Raw genomic sequence first — 15,336 nt, forward strand, 5'->3', positions numbered from 1 at the left:
AAATGTCAGCACAGAAAGTTAAAAAAGTCATTTTTTTGACAAAATTCATGTCTTTTTTGATTAATATAATAAAAACTAAAACTCGCAGCAGCAATCAAATAGCACCAAAAGAAAGCCGTATTAGTGACAAGAAAAGGAGGTAAAATTAATTTAGATAGTAGGTTGTATGACTGAGCAATAAACCGTGAAAGCTGCAGTGGTCTGAATGGAAAAAAAGGCTCTGGTCCTTAAGGGGCGAAAAGACTGTGGCCCTCAAGTGGTTAAAGTTGCTGTTTAAAAATATTAATGCATTGGCCCACTGGGACGTTTAACTTGTGTTAATTATTAAATCTGTATGTTAATTATTAAACTGTCAATTAACTATTTGAAACTAAAATGCATTTTTATAAAATTTCAGGCATTCCATATATTGTATTATACAGTACAGTATAAGTACCTTACGATGTAAGCATGAACCTATATCTCCACACCCATACACAGAGCTTATTCATAGAAACAGAAAAAGTTTTCATTGTCTCAATGTACAAGGAAGTTGTTGCCTGGATTCTGTCACTCATAAATCCAATGAACTCCAATGGCAGTCAGGGACATATGAAAACCATCAGTGTGGAAACGCTTCATCTTGTTTTTTTTACTAGGTAAGTGTATGTAACTATTGTAGGTGTTACTATATCATACAAGTACGAAGAAAAGAGTATTTGTGTGTAGATGTCAGTGTGTCTTTTTCTGTTTTGTTTGTATAGCTTTTTGCTGTTTATGTCGCAGTCAGTGGGTTTGTCTTTAAGTGTTTTTTAACTTTTTCACATACATACCGACATCTACACTAACACTGCAATACATGTCAGAGTGTATGAGTACATGTCGGACGCAAGCATTGTCATTTGCTTATTGGTGTAGGTTATAAGCCTCCACACACAAACGATATGGAAGAAATACAATTATTGCAGCAGACTAAACAAGCTGCAAGCAAACATGGGTCATAGTTATGGGTGATTTGAATTATCCAGACATCAACTGGGATATTGAAACAACTTGCTCTAGTAAAAGTGACTGATTTTATCAACATTACAATACTATTCTGGTTGGACTTGATGAACGGAGGTCTTTTTTCAACCAAACTATGTCAGTTTGTCAAACACACTGACAGCAACAGATACACACTAACTGCTACATCAGTACATTCACTGCTACACAAACACACTGACATCTACACAAACATACTGACTGCAACACACTGTTTCTGTACATGTCAGTGTATGTGTGTTGCAGTCAATATCTTTGGGTCATGTGAATTATGCACGGTATTTAACAGTTTGAGCAGTGAAATTTGCATTTGTGAATTTAAAAACACTGATTTTTCAAAATTGGTATCTTATTGTATTAAATTGATAAAAAAAGACATTGTTATAAACTACGACATTGGTACATTTTGACCAATGACCCTAAATCGAGTGATCTGATCACTGAGGAACCTAAAGTGGCTTCTAAACGAATTCTCTGTCATTGCGGGATCTCTGTATTGGGAAAACCAGACATGAGTTAAGGGCTAGAATTGGCGAGCATGTGGGCAATATTAAAAGTGTTGTGTCCACTACGCCGGTTGCCAAACATTTTAGATAAGTGCACAGTGGCAGGGAAGCTCATCCGATTTTAGCGGGTAATAGCAAAGCCCCCTTACATGCCAGAAACACCAAATTTGCGAAATATGTTAAGAAGAACAGTGGGAACAAGAGGAAAACATTTTTTTTCAAAAAGACCTTATAGTTTTTGATCAAATTGATTTTAAAATTTCAAAGGAAAAAAGTATACATTTAAATGCGGTAAATCTATTTACCGCTTTTAAATGTATAATTTTTTCCTTTGAAACTTTAAAATCGATTTTCTCAAAAACTATAATGTCTTTTTGAAAAAAAAATGTCAATCTTGTTCCCACTGTTCTTCTTAACATACCTGGCAAATTTGGTGTTTCTGGCATCTAAGGGGGCATGGCTATTAATCGCTAAAGTCGGTGGGTTTTGGTGGGTTTTTAATCATGAATACTTTTTCCTTCTTGAGAGTTTAAAATTTATTTTCTCAAAAACTATAAGGTCTTTTTGAAAAAAAAAAGTGTCCTCTTATTCCCACTGTTTTTCTTAATATATCTAGCAAATTTGGTGTTCCTAGGGGGCTTTGCTATTAACCATTAAAGTCGGCGGGTTTTTAATCACGAATACCACTCGTGATTCGTGATTACATGCAGTTATTCGGCTCAAAACCGCACTCAAGTTGGATATCCCTTTTTAGTCATGATCATAATCACGAGTCAATTCGTAAGTGGGCGGAGTTGTATTCATGATCACTCAAAGTTGTGATTGGGGGTATCTGAGCACCTCTGCATGGTGGTGACCTTTATGGCTTTCATGTTGCGGACTTAGACCAGATACATAAGACAGTTGGGGGGGGGGGGGGCTATGATTGTCTCCTCCTCCAAAAAGAATCCCGCTGGATTTTTGAGATGAAGGCGACAGACCCTCCTGGTCTTAATGATTTAGTGGGTTTCCCCGCTTTTCTACCTACTTAATATATGCTCATGCAAACTGTTTGCCCTGTCTGTATTCTTTTGGTCTATCTCCCCCTGTAACTGGGTCGTCCCCCTGTGACATATTGGTCCTTCATTATCGTTTTAGGATGTTCCATTTATCCCTCATGTTTAGGGATAGAGATGTCTCGAACCTCAGATTTTGGATTTGCGAACCGCGAGCGCAAACTTCCGCAAAAGTTCACGAACCAGCGAACTCGGCGAACCGCAATAGACTTCAATGGGCAGGTGACCTTGAAAAACTAAAAACACTGTTTCTGGCCACAAAAGTGATGGGCAAGATGTTTTAAGGGGTCTAACACCTGTAGGGGGTCAGTGACTACAAGAGGAATTTTTTTTTTCAAAAAGACCATATACTTTTTGAGAAAATCAATTTTAAAGATCTTGTAGTGATTGTGGGAAATGTTACAACCGCCGCCGACTTTAATGGTTATTATAGCAAAGCCCCCTTACATAGTACACCAAATTTGCAGGGTACCTAGAGGGGGACAGTGACTACAAGAGGGAACATTTTTTTTCAAAAAGACCTTATACATTTTGAGAAAATTAATGTTAAATATCTTGTACTGAGTGTGGAAATGTTCCAACCGCTGCCGACTTTAACGGCTAATAGCAAAGCCCACTTAAATGCCAGAAACACCAAATTTGCATGGGGATGTTAACCTCCCTCCGCCCCACCTTCAGTCTCCGAGCGGCAATCGCCACTCGGGAGACTGTTAGACGGCAAAACGGCCATCTATAAAGCTTGTACAGCGCTGCGATCTGATGCAGCGCTGTACTGGGGACAGCCGTGTGACACGGCTGTCCCCTTCATTGGCCCAGAAGTGATAGGCTGAAGCCTATGACAACCAATCACAGTGATACACTGGCCAGGGAAGGGAAGGCGTGGCCACTGCAGGTGAAATTAAAAAATACAGTGTTTTGATTAAAAAAAACACATAAATATTTATTTTTAAAAAGAATCAAACACCTGGGGTGCAATCAGACCCCACCAACAGAAATCTCTGTTGGTGGGGAGAAAAAGGGGGGGGGGTAATCACTTGTGTGCTGTGTTGTGCGGCCCTGCAGCTTGGCCTTAAAGCTGCAGTGGCCAATTTTACAAAAAAAAGGCCTGGTCTTTAGGGGGGTTTAACACTGTGATCCTCAAGTGGTTAAAAAGAACAGTGGGAACAATAGGAAAAACATTTTTCAAAAAGACCTTATACTTTTTGAGAAAATCGATTTTAAAATTTCAAAGAAAAATAGTACACATTTAAATGTGTAAATGACAGTTCTTAGGGAAACAATTCCCGCTGACTTTAGCAGTTAATAGCAAAGGCCACTTACATCCTACCAACACCAAATTTGCAGGATATGTTAAAAAGATAGTGGGAATTTGGAAACAATATTTAAAAAAACATACATTTTTTTTATTCTTTTTTCTTAAATGTTCAGCCTCTGTAACCCCTTGTCTCCCATGCAGGCTGCGGAGCCCCGGCCGACTGGGGCTTCGCACCCTGAGCTATACCAGCCCACATGGTCCATGGTATGGAGGGACTCTGGGGGAGAGGGCGGCAAAGCCTTCCCCTCTCCCCCGGGGCCCTTGTGCAATCCATGGACAAGGGGCTCTTCCCCACCTCCGGTGCCCCAGGAGGAGGTGGGGGCGACGACTCCCTGGGGGGTTCATGGTGGTATTTGGGAGTACCCTTTAAGAAGGGGACCCCAGATGCCCACCCCCTCCCAGGAGAAATGAGTATAGGGTTACAAAGTACCCACTACACAAAGGGTTAAATAAAATAAAAACACAAAGATGAAAAAAGTCCTTTAATGTTCTTTATTAACCAGAAATACTTACCTGTACCTTTAAAAAAAAGTTTCCACGCCAATATCTTGCAATCTTCAATTAAATTGATTTAAGATCTCAGAGTTATACTAATTAGTATAGCAGAGAATATGTCTGCATAGGATGCATAGTGCCAGAGCGGCTGTCCTCCCTGCCTCCTCACCTGTCACCCTCACTTAGCCTGGCACACTCATGGGTGCACCAGGTGCCAGTCTAGGTGAGGGTGACAGGTGAAGGCAGGTTGGGAGAGACAGTGCGAGAGACAGCAGGAAGAACAGTGGGAACAATAGGAAAACATTTTTTGAGGAAAAAGACCCTTTTTGAGAAAATCAGTTTTAAGAAGGGGAATGTTAAGAAGAACAGTGGGAACAATAGGATTTTTTTTTTTTCAAAAAGACCTTATACTTTTTGAGAAAATCAATTTTAAAGATCTCGTACTGATTGTGGGAAATGTTCCCACCGCCGCCGACTTTAACGGTTAATAGCAAAGCCCCCTTAAAGCGAACCTAAACTGAGAAGGATATGGATTTTTCCTTTTAAAATAATACCAGTTGCCTGACTCTCCTGCTGATCCTGTGTTTCTAATACTTTTAGCCACAGCCCCTGAACAAGCATGTACATCAGGTGCTCTGACTGAAGTCAGACTGGATTAGCTGCATGCTTGTTTCAGGTGTGTAATTCAGCCACTACTGCAGCTAAAGAGACCAGCTGGACTGCCAGGAAACTGGTATTGTTTAAAAATAAACATACATATCCCTCTCAGTTTAGGTTCCCTTTAAATGCCAAAAACACCAAATTTGCATGGGAATGTTAAGAAGAACATTGGAAACAATTTTGCATGGCAATATTAAGAAGAACAGTTTCCTCTTGTAGTCACTGTCCCCCTCTACGTACCCTGAAAATTTGGTGTTTCTACTATGTAAGGGGGCTTTGCTATTAACCGGTAAAGTCGGCGGGCGTTTAATTTTCCCACTGTCAGAAGGAGAATTTTAAATTCGATTTTCTCAAAAACTATAAGGTCTTTTTGAAAAAAAAAAATCCTTTTATACCCACTGTCCCTATTCACACATCCTGCAAATTTGGTGTTTATAGCAGGTAATGGGGCTTAGCTATTTACCGTTAAAGTCGGCGCCATTAAAGTCTATATGAAAAATGTGAACGCAAACTTTTTGGAAAAAAATTTTGAGGAGGCTCTGGGAATTTTGTCCCTGACTAGAGGTCACCCTGCTCCATTACTTCAGATATGGACCTGTTTTATAACCACGGTTTGTCTATGAAATAGCAGTGAATACTTATACATGATTTCAAGTGAAAGTTTACGAAGTCATCCTTTAATTGCACAATGGTATGTATGATACTTTTTTACATGTTTGCTGCTTTCTTGCCATCCTTACCCCCAGATCTACCAACATCTATTAGCTTTGTTTTTTAATTGATAATGACTTGTATCTATCTGTGCTAACAAATCTATTTGATGCCATTCTATTCTGGGGGTGGGTGTGTACGCAAGCTCCATTATGATTGGCTGGTGTGCGTGCATTTAGTGGAGGGAAGTAGCGCTGGTGTCTAAGCAACGCCCCTCCTTGAGAAAGCTGCCTGGAAGTTGCAGGCGAAACATGTCGGGTCCTCTCTGGCCTGCTTAATACTATTGGACCCCGTCAGGGACATTGGCAAACTGCCTCCCCTGACAGACACCTTCCATCGATAGTGTCCCCACCATCACATCATTCACCAGTGTGGCTGTCCGGGTCCGGGCCTGCGCTTTTGTGAGTCACTGTGCCCTTTTGTTTAGCTGCTCCCTTTCAAAGCAACCTACACTGATTGTCAAGGAGTGTACACAGTAGCATACCTGTCATTGGATTATTCCAGCCTGGATTAGTGCTGTAACTGGTTTTACTGCCTTCCAACAGACTGCACAGACAGACTGATGCAATTGCTTCATAAAGTTTCCATGGCTTGGTTCACGTCTTGCAACTCTGCATATTCTTACTGATTGCTGACTACCTATGTGCAGTACCTGACAGTCACTTCTACAATTGTCAATATTTTATAGCAGTTGTGATCACTCCTCAATGGTCCTTCAATCCTGTCTCCAAGATTGCACTAGGAGGAAACTTCTTCAAAGCAGGCAAAGAAAAAACGCAAATAGTGTAGCCAGTTCAAAAAAACCTTACAATATCACCCTTCAGTGACAGGCATGCACTACACAGACAGGGTGTCCAAACATAGAGGGGTCCACAACCTGTGGGCTCAAGCACTCCCCCCATATGTCCCTGCTCACCAAATAGTTTCTTTAATCCAACAGACAATGGGCTTGATTCACTAAACCGTGCTATGACAGATAGCACTCCTTATCAGAGATAGCACGCCTTATCAGAGATAGCATGCCTTATCAAGTTAACATGCCTTATCAGAGTAGTATAGCGAGCGCTATGAACCTGCAGGGCTCAGGGCAGGATGCGTGACATTGCCAATTAGCAGACATAAGTTCGTAGTGCTTGCTATGCTACTCTGATAAGGCATGTACACTTTGATAAGGCGTGTTATCTTTGATAAGGCATGCTATCTCTGATAAGGCGTGTTATCTCTGGTAAGGCGTGCTATTTGTCATAGCACGGTTTAGTGAATCATCCCCATTGTCTGCCACCTGAGATTTCCAGAAAGATATTTCTGCAAGTAAACTCAAAGAGAATCGACCATGTGTGAAACCGCTTATTTAATACTTAGATTAAAAACAGTATTGCCCGTACATTTTAAAAGACATTAGCAGCATTGTATATCATCATCTCTTTGTCCAGGTAGGATTTTAGCGTCTCGCTTCTCCTTCCCTTCATAAGCTCAGCACATGTATCCCTTGGCTACGCCTTACCGTTTCGTCACGTCACATGACTAATGAGGTTCATGCCCTGATTAGCCCTGCAAAAAACGACCCCAGGACTTAACGCCAATTGGTGTTACGTAGTCCTGGGGGAGCCACCGCGTTCACGCCAACAACACGTTAAACTTGGCTGCTAAAGCAGCGTGAGCTTAATGGCTCCAACGCCCAATAAATACAGCACCTCACGCTACACGTGATAGTGCAGTGTAGTGTGCACTCCTAAAAAACGCATGCTCACTTTAATTTACGGCTGCTCCTACAGCAATATGTAATTGGCCCAAAATGCTGCCTGTCATGCAGCATATACCAAGTATACCCAGTTTCTATAAGCTCAGCTGAACACCCTTCGCTGCAAATAGCAATGGTCCTGTCTGCATATAAGTGACAGGGGGTTGGAAGCTTGTGCTCCAATGAGCTTGGTGAAGTATTCCTGCTTTGCATCAGCAAGGGCAGTGTGTAAATGCAGCAGGTTAGCATTGTACTATAGGAAGTCCTGGTTACGTTGAGTTTTCCTCCATTTCCATTCAGTGGCATGTGTTAGCCTCTGGACTTTGCGAGTGTGGTTGGTTTGTCAAGGCTTGGGGTTAAGGGGGCGGTTGCAGTGGAATATTGGGGGAGCAACTTCCTCTAGGGCCAATGAGAGGGTTTGACGATACTGAGCTGCAGCAAGATTAGGACAGGTTTGGGTGGTGAGAGAGGAGAAGAGGGCATGGAGGGGCTCGACTAGGACATCAGGGTTAAGCTGACATAGGCCTCGCTGCCAATCGACCAGGTGGGTGGGCCTTCTTGTGAGGAGGTTGAAGGTGAGAATGTGGTGGTCTGAGGGCGGGAAGGGTGCGATGTCAAGGTCTGTAATGATGGTGGATTTAGTGAGTATAAGGTCAAGACTGTGACCTGCAGTGTGGATGGGGATGTTGGTATATTGTACTAGGCCAAGGGAGTTGTCCATGGTGAGTAGCCAGGTCACTACAGAGTTGTTGGGTTAATCAATGGGAATGATGACATCCCCAAGGATGATGGTGGGGAGGTCAGATGAGAGGATGTGTGGGAGCCAGGAGGCAAGGTTTTCAAGAAAGTGTGGTACTGAGCTCAACGAAGGGCGATATAAGACCACAACAATGGCTGGGAGGGGATGGTAGAAGCAAATGGCATGGGCCTCTAATTATGCAAATTGTAGGGAGGGAGGTGTGGTGAGGATACCCCACCTCCCTCCCTACATGATGATGATGATGGAAAGGTGGCTCACTCCCCTCCCCTAGTGCCTCTCTCCCTCTTTCTCTATGCAAAGTTCTGATGAAAGTGTAAATGAGTGGTTACTCTCGGCATTCCAATGACAAGCTCTCCCATCAGCTGGGGGCATCTCTAGCTACCTAATACTTGGGGGCACTTCTAGCGACCTAATATTGAGGGTACTTCTTGTTACCTAATACTAAGGGACACCTGTAGCTACCTATGCCGGGCAGAGTAAGTAGGGAGAAGTGACAGCTGGGCCAGCCAGCACACTTGCAGTGTGGTTTGGTGGGGGATTGTGGGTTTGTGGAGGGTAAAGTCTAGGGTGCCAGAACATCTGTGCCTATAGGCTCCTGTGATGTTAATCCGGGCCTGCTTATGCAAATAATTTGTTCCTTTAGAAGAAACTTGCCCGCAGATGTCAAAGCCTGTAAAGGTTGGCATCAATGTCAAAATGTCTACAGCACAAGAGACCTTCTGCAATCTATGAATATTATCATTTGTACTGTCCAGCAAGAAGCCTATGCTAAAAAAGTCAAATGTGTTACCGATAGCAAACCTATACCTAGAGTCAGTAGCCCCCTGAAAGCTGGACTTATATTCTTTAAGCTTACAGGTCTCTTAATTCAAATTGTTTTTCCTTCTTGAATAAGGGAAACAGTGTTGCTTGCAAATTCTCACCAAAGTCATTTTCACATTGAAAATGCGATTTTCAACTTTGAGAAAGTATTCGCAAAAATGCATTGTACTTTTGCAATATGATGAAAAAACACATTTTTCTTTCCATCGTGAAAATGCATGAAAAAACATTTAAACAATTTGCAGAAATGTGAAAAATCACAAACTTATTGCAAAATTATTTTTCAATGGCATTTTTACTTGAAAGTCAAGTTTTACATTATTTTCACGAAAATGAATGCGAAAAGAATATTGGTATTTTCGCTCATCATTGAAGAGAATAACATCAGCTGAATGCCAGTCATTGGGAACTGACCCACTTGAAAAAGAATTACAGAAGGGCTTGATTCACTAAAGCGTGCAAAGTGTTAGCAGGCCACTGAAAAGCCACTTTGCACGTGCTAACATGCTTTGCATTAGCACTTGCAAACTACTTAGCAGTTAACATGTGCAAACTACATAGCACCGTAGTTAGCACGTGCAAACTACTTAGCACCCTAGTTTGCACGTGCAAAGCTTTTAGGCGTGATAACTGAGTTATCACGCTTTTGTGAATCAAGCCCAAAGTGGCTTATCGATAACTGAACTCAACTCCTTTAATACCCAGGGGTGGATGCCATCTGGACCAGCTGCCTTGTCTATCTTGATCTCATTTAAACATGCCTGCATACCACCCTGTGTTAGGGCCGGTTCACACTTGTTTTAAAAAACGTATCCATGCGATATATTTTTAAATACAATATAAAATTATATCAGCGCAACCACATATAGCTTCAATCAAAGTTCATTGGAAAAGCAGCCAAAGTCCAACACTTCAGTATAGCGTTTTCATCAATTGTATATAAACCTTCAGTGCTAATCATACACATCCACCACCACGAACACCATAGAAAATAGATGCGCTTAACAGATTGTTACAGACCTTAATTACAGGGTCTGTAACACAGCATAATAAGGTCAGCAGCTGATATCTTCCCAGCTGGCCTCCTCTTCACATACGAGTATCAACAATATTTCAGGCTCTCATATGCAGTGTTCATCAAAATTTGCATGAAAAAACAATAATAAACTCATCTAAGCGTATCTCTCTTGTATTTAATAAAAAATCGTTAAAAACAAACAATAAAATCATTAAAGATCACTCACATCTGGGTCCTTGTTACAGGGACCCAAAGCAGATATCAGCATACAGTATATATATCACAGGACGCTGTCCAGCCACACGTCCGCCTCACCCGACCGGTTTCACTGCTATAGTTTCCTCAGGGAGAGAGATACGCTTAGATGAGTTTATTATTGTTTTTTCATGCAAATTTTGATGAACACTGCATATGAGAGCCTGAAATATTGCTGACACTCGTATGTGGAGAGGAGGCCAGCTGGGAAGATACCGACCGCTGACCTCATTATGCTATCTTACAGACCCTGTAATTAAGGTCTGTAACAATCTGGTAAGCGCATCTTTTTTTTATGGTGTTCGTGGTGGTGGATGTGTATGATTAGCGCTGAATGTTTATATACGATATATTTTTAAAGCTCCACTTAAACGCAGAAAGCGGATCCTATGTTAAAAATAGGATCTGCTTCCACTTGTAACAAAATGGATCTGTGTGCTGTGGAATAAAAGACAGAACACAGAGTCATAACTTGGCACATTATCCCGGACTGGATGGGAAAACATGCCCAATGAGAACCTTACCTATGAGAACAGACACTGTAAGTTCTCACTAGGCTTGGTGCTGCATCCGCGTCGCCCAGTTTGCTTGCATCCCTTCATCACCGTAATTTCATGCTCATGTGTCCCACTGACCCTCACCACCGCTTGGTCCCTTCAAAGAGCCCGGTGGCTGGGGGATCTCCATTGTGCTGCAAAAGACCAATGGGAATCCTCAGCAACAGGGAGAATTCTCATTGGTTCTAGGGAGAATTGGCCTGCTGCAGCCTGTGGAGAGCCACATAGATCTGTTGGCCTCTAGGCTGTTGAAGGGACCAAGCGGCGGCGGCAGCGGGGAGACAGGTGAGCGGCAAAGTATTACGGCCCAACACTGTGTCGGGCATGGCTGCAAAACCTTTAGTAGTAGTTGGCACCCCCGATCGCTCCCGATCACCTGATCCAGCCACTTAAAACATTATTACCCAGCCTGGCTCCAGCAATCGGCGCAGCCTCCCCACACAGCTCCCGTCTCTCTATGGTAAGGATCGGGTCTGCACATGACGTCATAACGTCGGTGACGTCATTACGTCTTGTACAATCCTCCCCATAGTGAAGAGCGTAGCTGTGCGGGGAGGCTGCGCTGATCGCTAGAGCCAGGCTGGGTAATGTATTAGGTGGCTGGATCAGGTGATCGGGAGCGATCGGGGGATGCCAGCTACTTATACTAGCTAGCCTAGTGTTAGCTAAAGGTTTTGCAGCCAAGCAATCTTTGCCATTAACGCTGGGGAATCAAAAGCTGCAAAACCTCCTGAGCAGCGTAACGCTCAGGAGGTTAAAGGGGAACTGAAGAGAGAGGTATATGGAGGCTGCCATGTTTATTTCCTTTTTTAGCAATACCAGTTGCCTGGCAGCCTGCTGATCCTCTGCCTCTAATACTATTAGCCATAGCCCCTGAACAAGCATGCAGCAGATCAGGTGTTTTAGAGTTTAAAGGGATACTGTAGGGGGGTCGGAGAAAATGAGTTGAATTTACCCAGGGCTTCTAATGGCCCCCCGCAGACATCCTGTACCCACGGAGCCACTCACTGATGCTCCGGCCCCGCCTCCGGTTCACTTCTGGAATTTCAGACTTTAAAGTCTGAAAACCACTGCGCCTGCGCAGCTGCATCCTTGATCCCGCTGATGTCACCAGGAGAGTATTGCACAAGCCCAGTATGGTCTTTGGTCTGCGCAGTATGCTCCTGGTGCCATCAGCGGGAGCGAGGACACGGCAATGCACTGCAGGCGCAGTGGTTTTCTGACTTTAAAGTCAGAAATTCCAGAAGTGAACTGGAGGCGGGGCCGGAATGAGGGGACCGTGAGAGACATGAACAGTTAAGAGCAGAGTGACCAGATGTTCCATTTGCAGAAATTACTACTAGTTGCAGTGAATGGAGCAAGTTGCAAGCTCATGAGAAACAGCGTTTCCTGGATGAAGAAGACAGAGACAACACAAAGGAACTCCAGCAGTATCGGAAAACAGAAGCCTTCCGATCCTACAGTCGTAAATCACAGAACCGCCAGAAGGGGAGGCAGCAGAGGCAGAAAGAATCTCGTCCAATTGCACCTAAACTGAGAAAAAACATTTTCTGAAGGAGAGATCAGTATTTGATATTCCCATCTTCACAGAAGAATTTTGGATTCACAGCAAAGCACTGGAAACTGAGTTAAGACAGCTGAGGAAATCCAACATAGAGTTTGAAGAGTGGAATGCAGTGCTACAGAAACATGTAGAAAGCATGCGGTCAGCAGTGCAGAGATTGGAGGCTGAGCTTCAGCAAGAACAGGGGGGGAATAATTTGCTGCAGCGACATTTACAGAACATCCACCAGACTCTTACACGCTGCCTGAGAACTGTACCCATGCCAGGTACTACAGAGACATCAATATTCCTTCAATAACTTCAGCACTATAAATCCTCTCAAGTTAGTAATATCCGTCACCACACACCCTTCAAAGTGCAGGCTTACCAATTTATGATGAGACCCAGATTATAAGGTCTAAAGGCTCAAGCAAATCACCCTTGCGATCACCCCAATGAACAGCTTCTGATGAACACTTGAAAGATCGTGTGACCACTTCTCTTTCAAGGGTTCATGAGAAGCTGGTCGTTGGGGTGATCGCAAGGGTGATTTGCTTGAGCCTTTAGACCTTATAATCTGTCTCTCACCATAAATTGGTAAGCCGGCACTTTGAAGGGTGTGTGGTGATGGATATTACTAACTTGAGAGGATTTATAGCGCTGAAGTTATTGAAGGAATATTGGTGATGAAGTTTCTCTGAGGACTTTTAACTTCTTGGCTGCTTATGGGACTTTTATTAAAATAACAATTTTTCTCCAGCGCGGATATATATATGCATATATACTACAGAGACATCGACCTTGGAGACCATTGACTCTTACATAAGCCGTTTGCAGAGTGCCATGCTTAAGCATCCCAAGGAAAGTGAGGCTCTCATTGCTGGTGTCCAAGAAGTGTTAAGTCAGCTGCAGGGTTGAGGATAAGCATGCATCAAAAAAGGGCGCATGGAAAAAAGAGCGTGGAATATAGCCGAAATTATAAGTTGTAATGTAAAATGATATTTTTTGTTTATAGCTTATAAACAAAAATCTAGTGCTAAATAGTTTGAATAAACGGAAATGAAATGGCAAAATACCATCTATAACAGAAAACGAAATCGGAAATGAAACATCAAATAGCATCTATAACAAAAAACTATATTTTCACTTGTATTAAGCATATAATACAATAGTGTAACTATCAGTGATAGCTCAGGAAATAAAGTAGTCAGTACTTTGTTCAAATGTGAGAAACAGGTGATTGGTGCACACTTTATTTTCACAGTAGTACTCCAAAGTGGTAGCCCTTAGGGGCAGAGGCTACCACTAAATAGAGAGTGGTGGTATAGGCAAAGTCAGTAACAGATCGGTCAAACAGTAATACATAATCGCGAGGCAAGTATCAGAGTCTATAGTCAGGCAGAGGTTGGCAGCAGATCAGATAAGCGAAGGTACAGAATCGTGAGGCAAGAGTCAGGGTCTATAGACAAGCAGAGGTCGGCAGCAGATCAGATTGGCAATAGTACAGAATCGTGAGGCAAGGGAATAGTCAGAGGTTCAGGCAAGAGGACATACACAATAATAATCAATATAATAATATACAATAATATAATTCTAAGCTAGGTGTGAATCCCCGGGGTCCTGCCGGATATCAAACACACAAGGATCTGACAAAGGTCTGAGCGCTAGCACCGATGTATTCGCAACAACAGACAAGGAGCAAATGACATCTCCAAGCTTAAATACAGAAAGCAAATTCAAAGTAGTTGCCCAGAGGGCTGGACCGGTCCGCAGTGTGTGATTGGCAGGCTGGTGTCAGTTGACCGCAAGATCAGCTGACCCGTCTTCTTAAGATATAAAGGTCCTGTCGCCCCGTGCGCGAGCGTGCAGACTTTATGACATGTGTAGGGGAGAGACCCGTCCGCCCTGAGCCCAGCAAGGATGCCTGCGATGACGAGGCGGCGGAATCCGCAGAGGAGGTAAGACCGCTACAACTGACAAATGGTAGATTTTACAGGTATTTTACTGCAATTATACCTAACTGTAGACTCACCCAAATCTCTTCCTATCCCTATTCCTAACCCCTAGACCCCCTTTGTGTAAATATACATAATTTAATAACAGCTGGTGGTGCCTAACCCTAAGACCTCCCTGGTGGTGCCTAACCCTAAATCTCCCTTGGTGGTGCCTAACCCTAACCACCCACCTGGTGGTGCCTAAACCTTACCATCCCCCTGGTGGTGCCTAACTCTAACCACCCCCCTGGTGGTGCCTAATTCTAACCATCCCCACTGCACAAACACCCTTACACACATATAAACAATGATTTATTTAATCCTTAAAATACTTCACTATAAATAACATGAATAGAATAATTTGTATATTTATAATAGAGTAAATAGCCTTAAAATCACGTACACATTAATAATATCATAAATAGAAAAATGCATATATATAGAATAGAACAATGTAACATCCGCAGTAATGGCGGCTGCGGGCACACAGGGTGTCTCCGCAGCCGCCTTGCCTTCCTGTTCAGGGACTTCGCCCGTGCCTCTGGCGTCTAGTACGCCGAGGACGGGTTTATCTTTTGCACATAGGGTTGCCGTATTGCGCGGGCTGACGTCAGAGGAGACTCACGGCGTTCCGGATTGGCTGATTGTTGTGGGCGCGGCCGTGGGGTCTCCTCTGCTTCATAAGCCTTCACTGTTCACTCGCAACTTGTCTGCTGTTGTGAATACTCACGTGTTAGCGCTCAGACCTTAGATAGTATCCGGTGTGCTTTGATCTGGGAGGAAACCAGGGATTTCACACAAGACTAGGATTATTGTATTACTGTATTTTGATATTCTGTGTATGACTCTGGCTACCCTCTGACTCTGCTCTTGCTTATCGT

The 15,336-nt window shown here is 43.1% G+C and overlaps 1 protein-coding gene and 1 pseudogene across 2 annotated transcripts in view; both read left to right on the plus strand.

Annotated features, from left to right (window-relative positions):
• The first annotated feature begins 566 nt into the window (after positions 1-566).
• Positions 567-15,336, plus strand: part of LOC137560998 (beta-1,3-galactosyltransferase 2-like) — a 31,478-nt gene continuing 16,708 nt past the window's right edge. Inside the window, exon 1 of one of the 2 annotated variants that reach the window (XM_068272196.1) lies at positions 567-638. The gene's annotated coding sequence lies outside the window, so the exon portion shown is untranslated. Of the gene's footprint in view, positions 639-10,557; positions 10,638-15,336 lie in introns of those variants that run through there. The other variant, XM_068272197.1, reaches the window with a different exon arrangement.
• Positions 10,866-13,379, plus strand: LOC137562159 (high mobility group protein 20A pseudogene; annotated as a pseudogene).

The sequence above is a fragment of the Hyperolius riggenbachi genome, chromosome 3 (genome assembly GCF_040937935.1).
Source record: "Hyperolius riggenbachi isolate aHypRig1 chromosome 3, aHypRig1.pri, whole genome shotgun sequence".
In the NCBI taxonomy this organism is placed as follows: Eukaryota; Metazoa; Chordata; class Amphibia; order Anura; family Hyperoliidae; genus Hyperolius; species Hyperolius riggenbachi.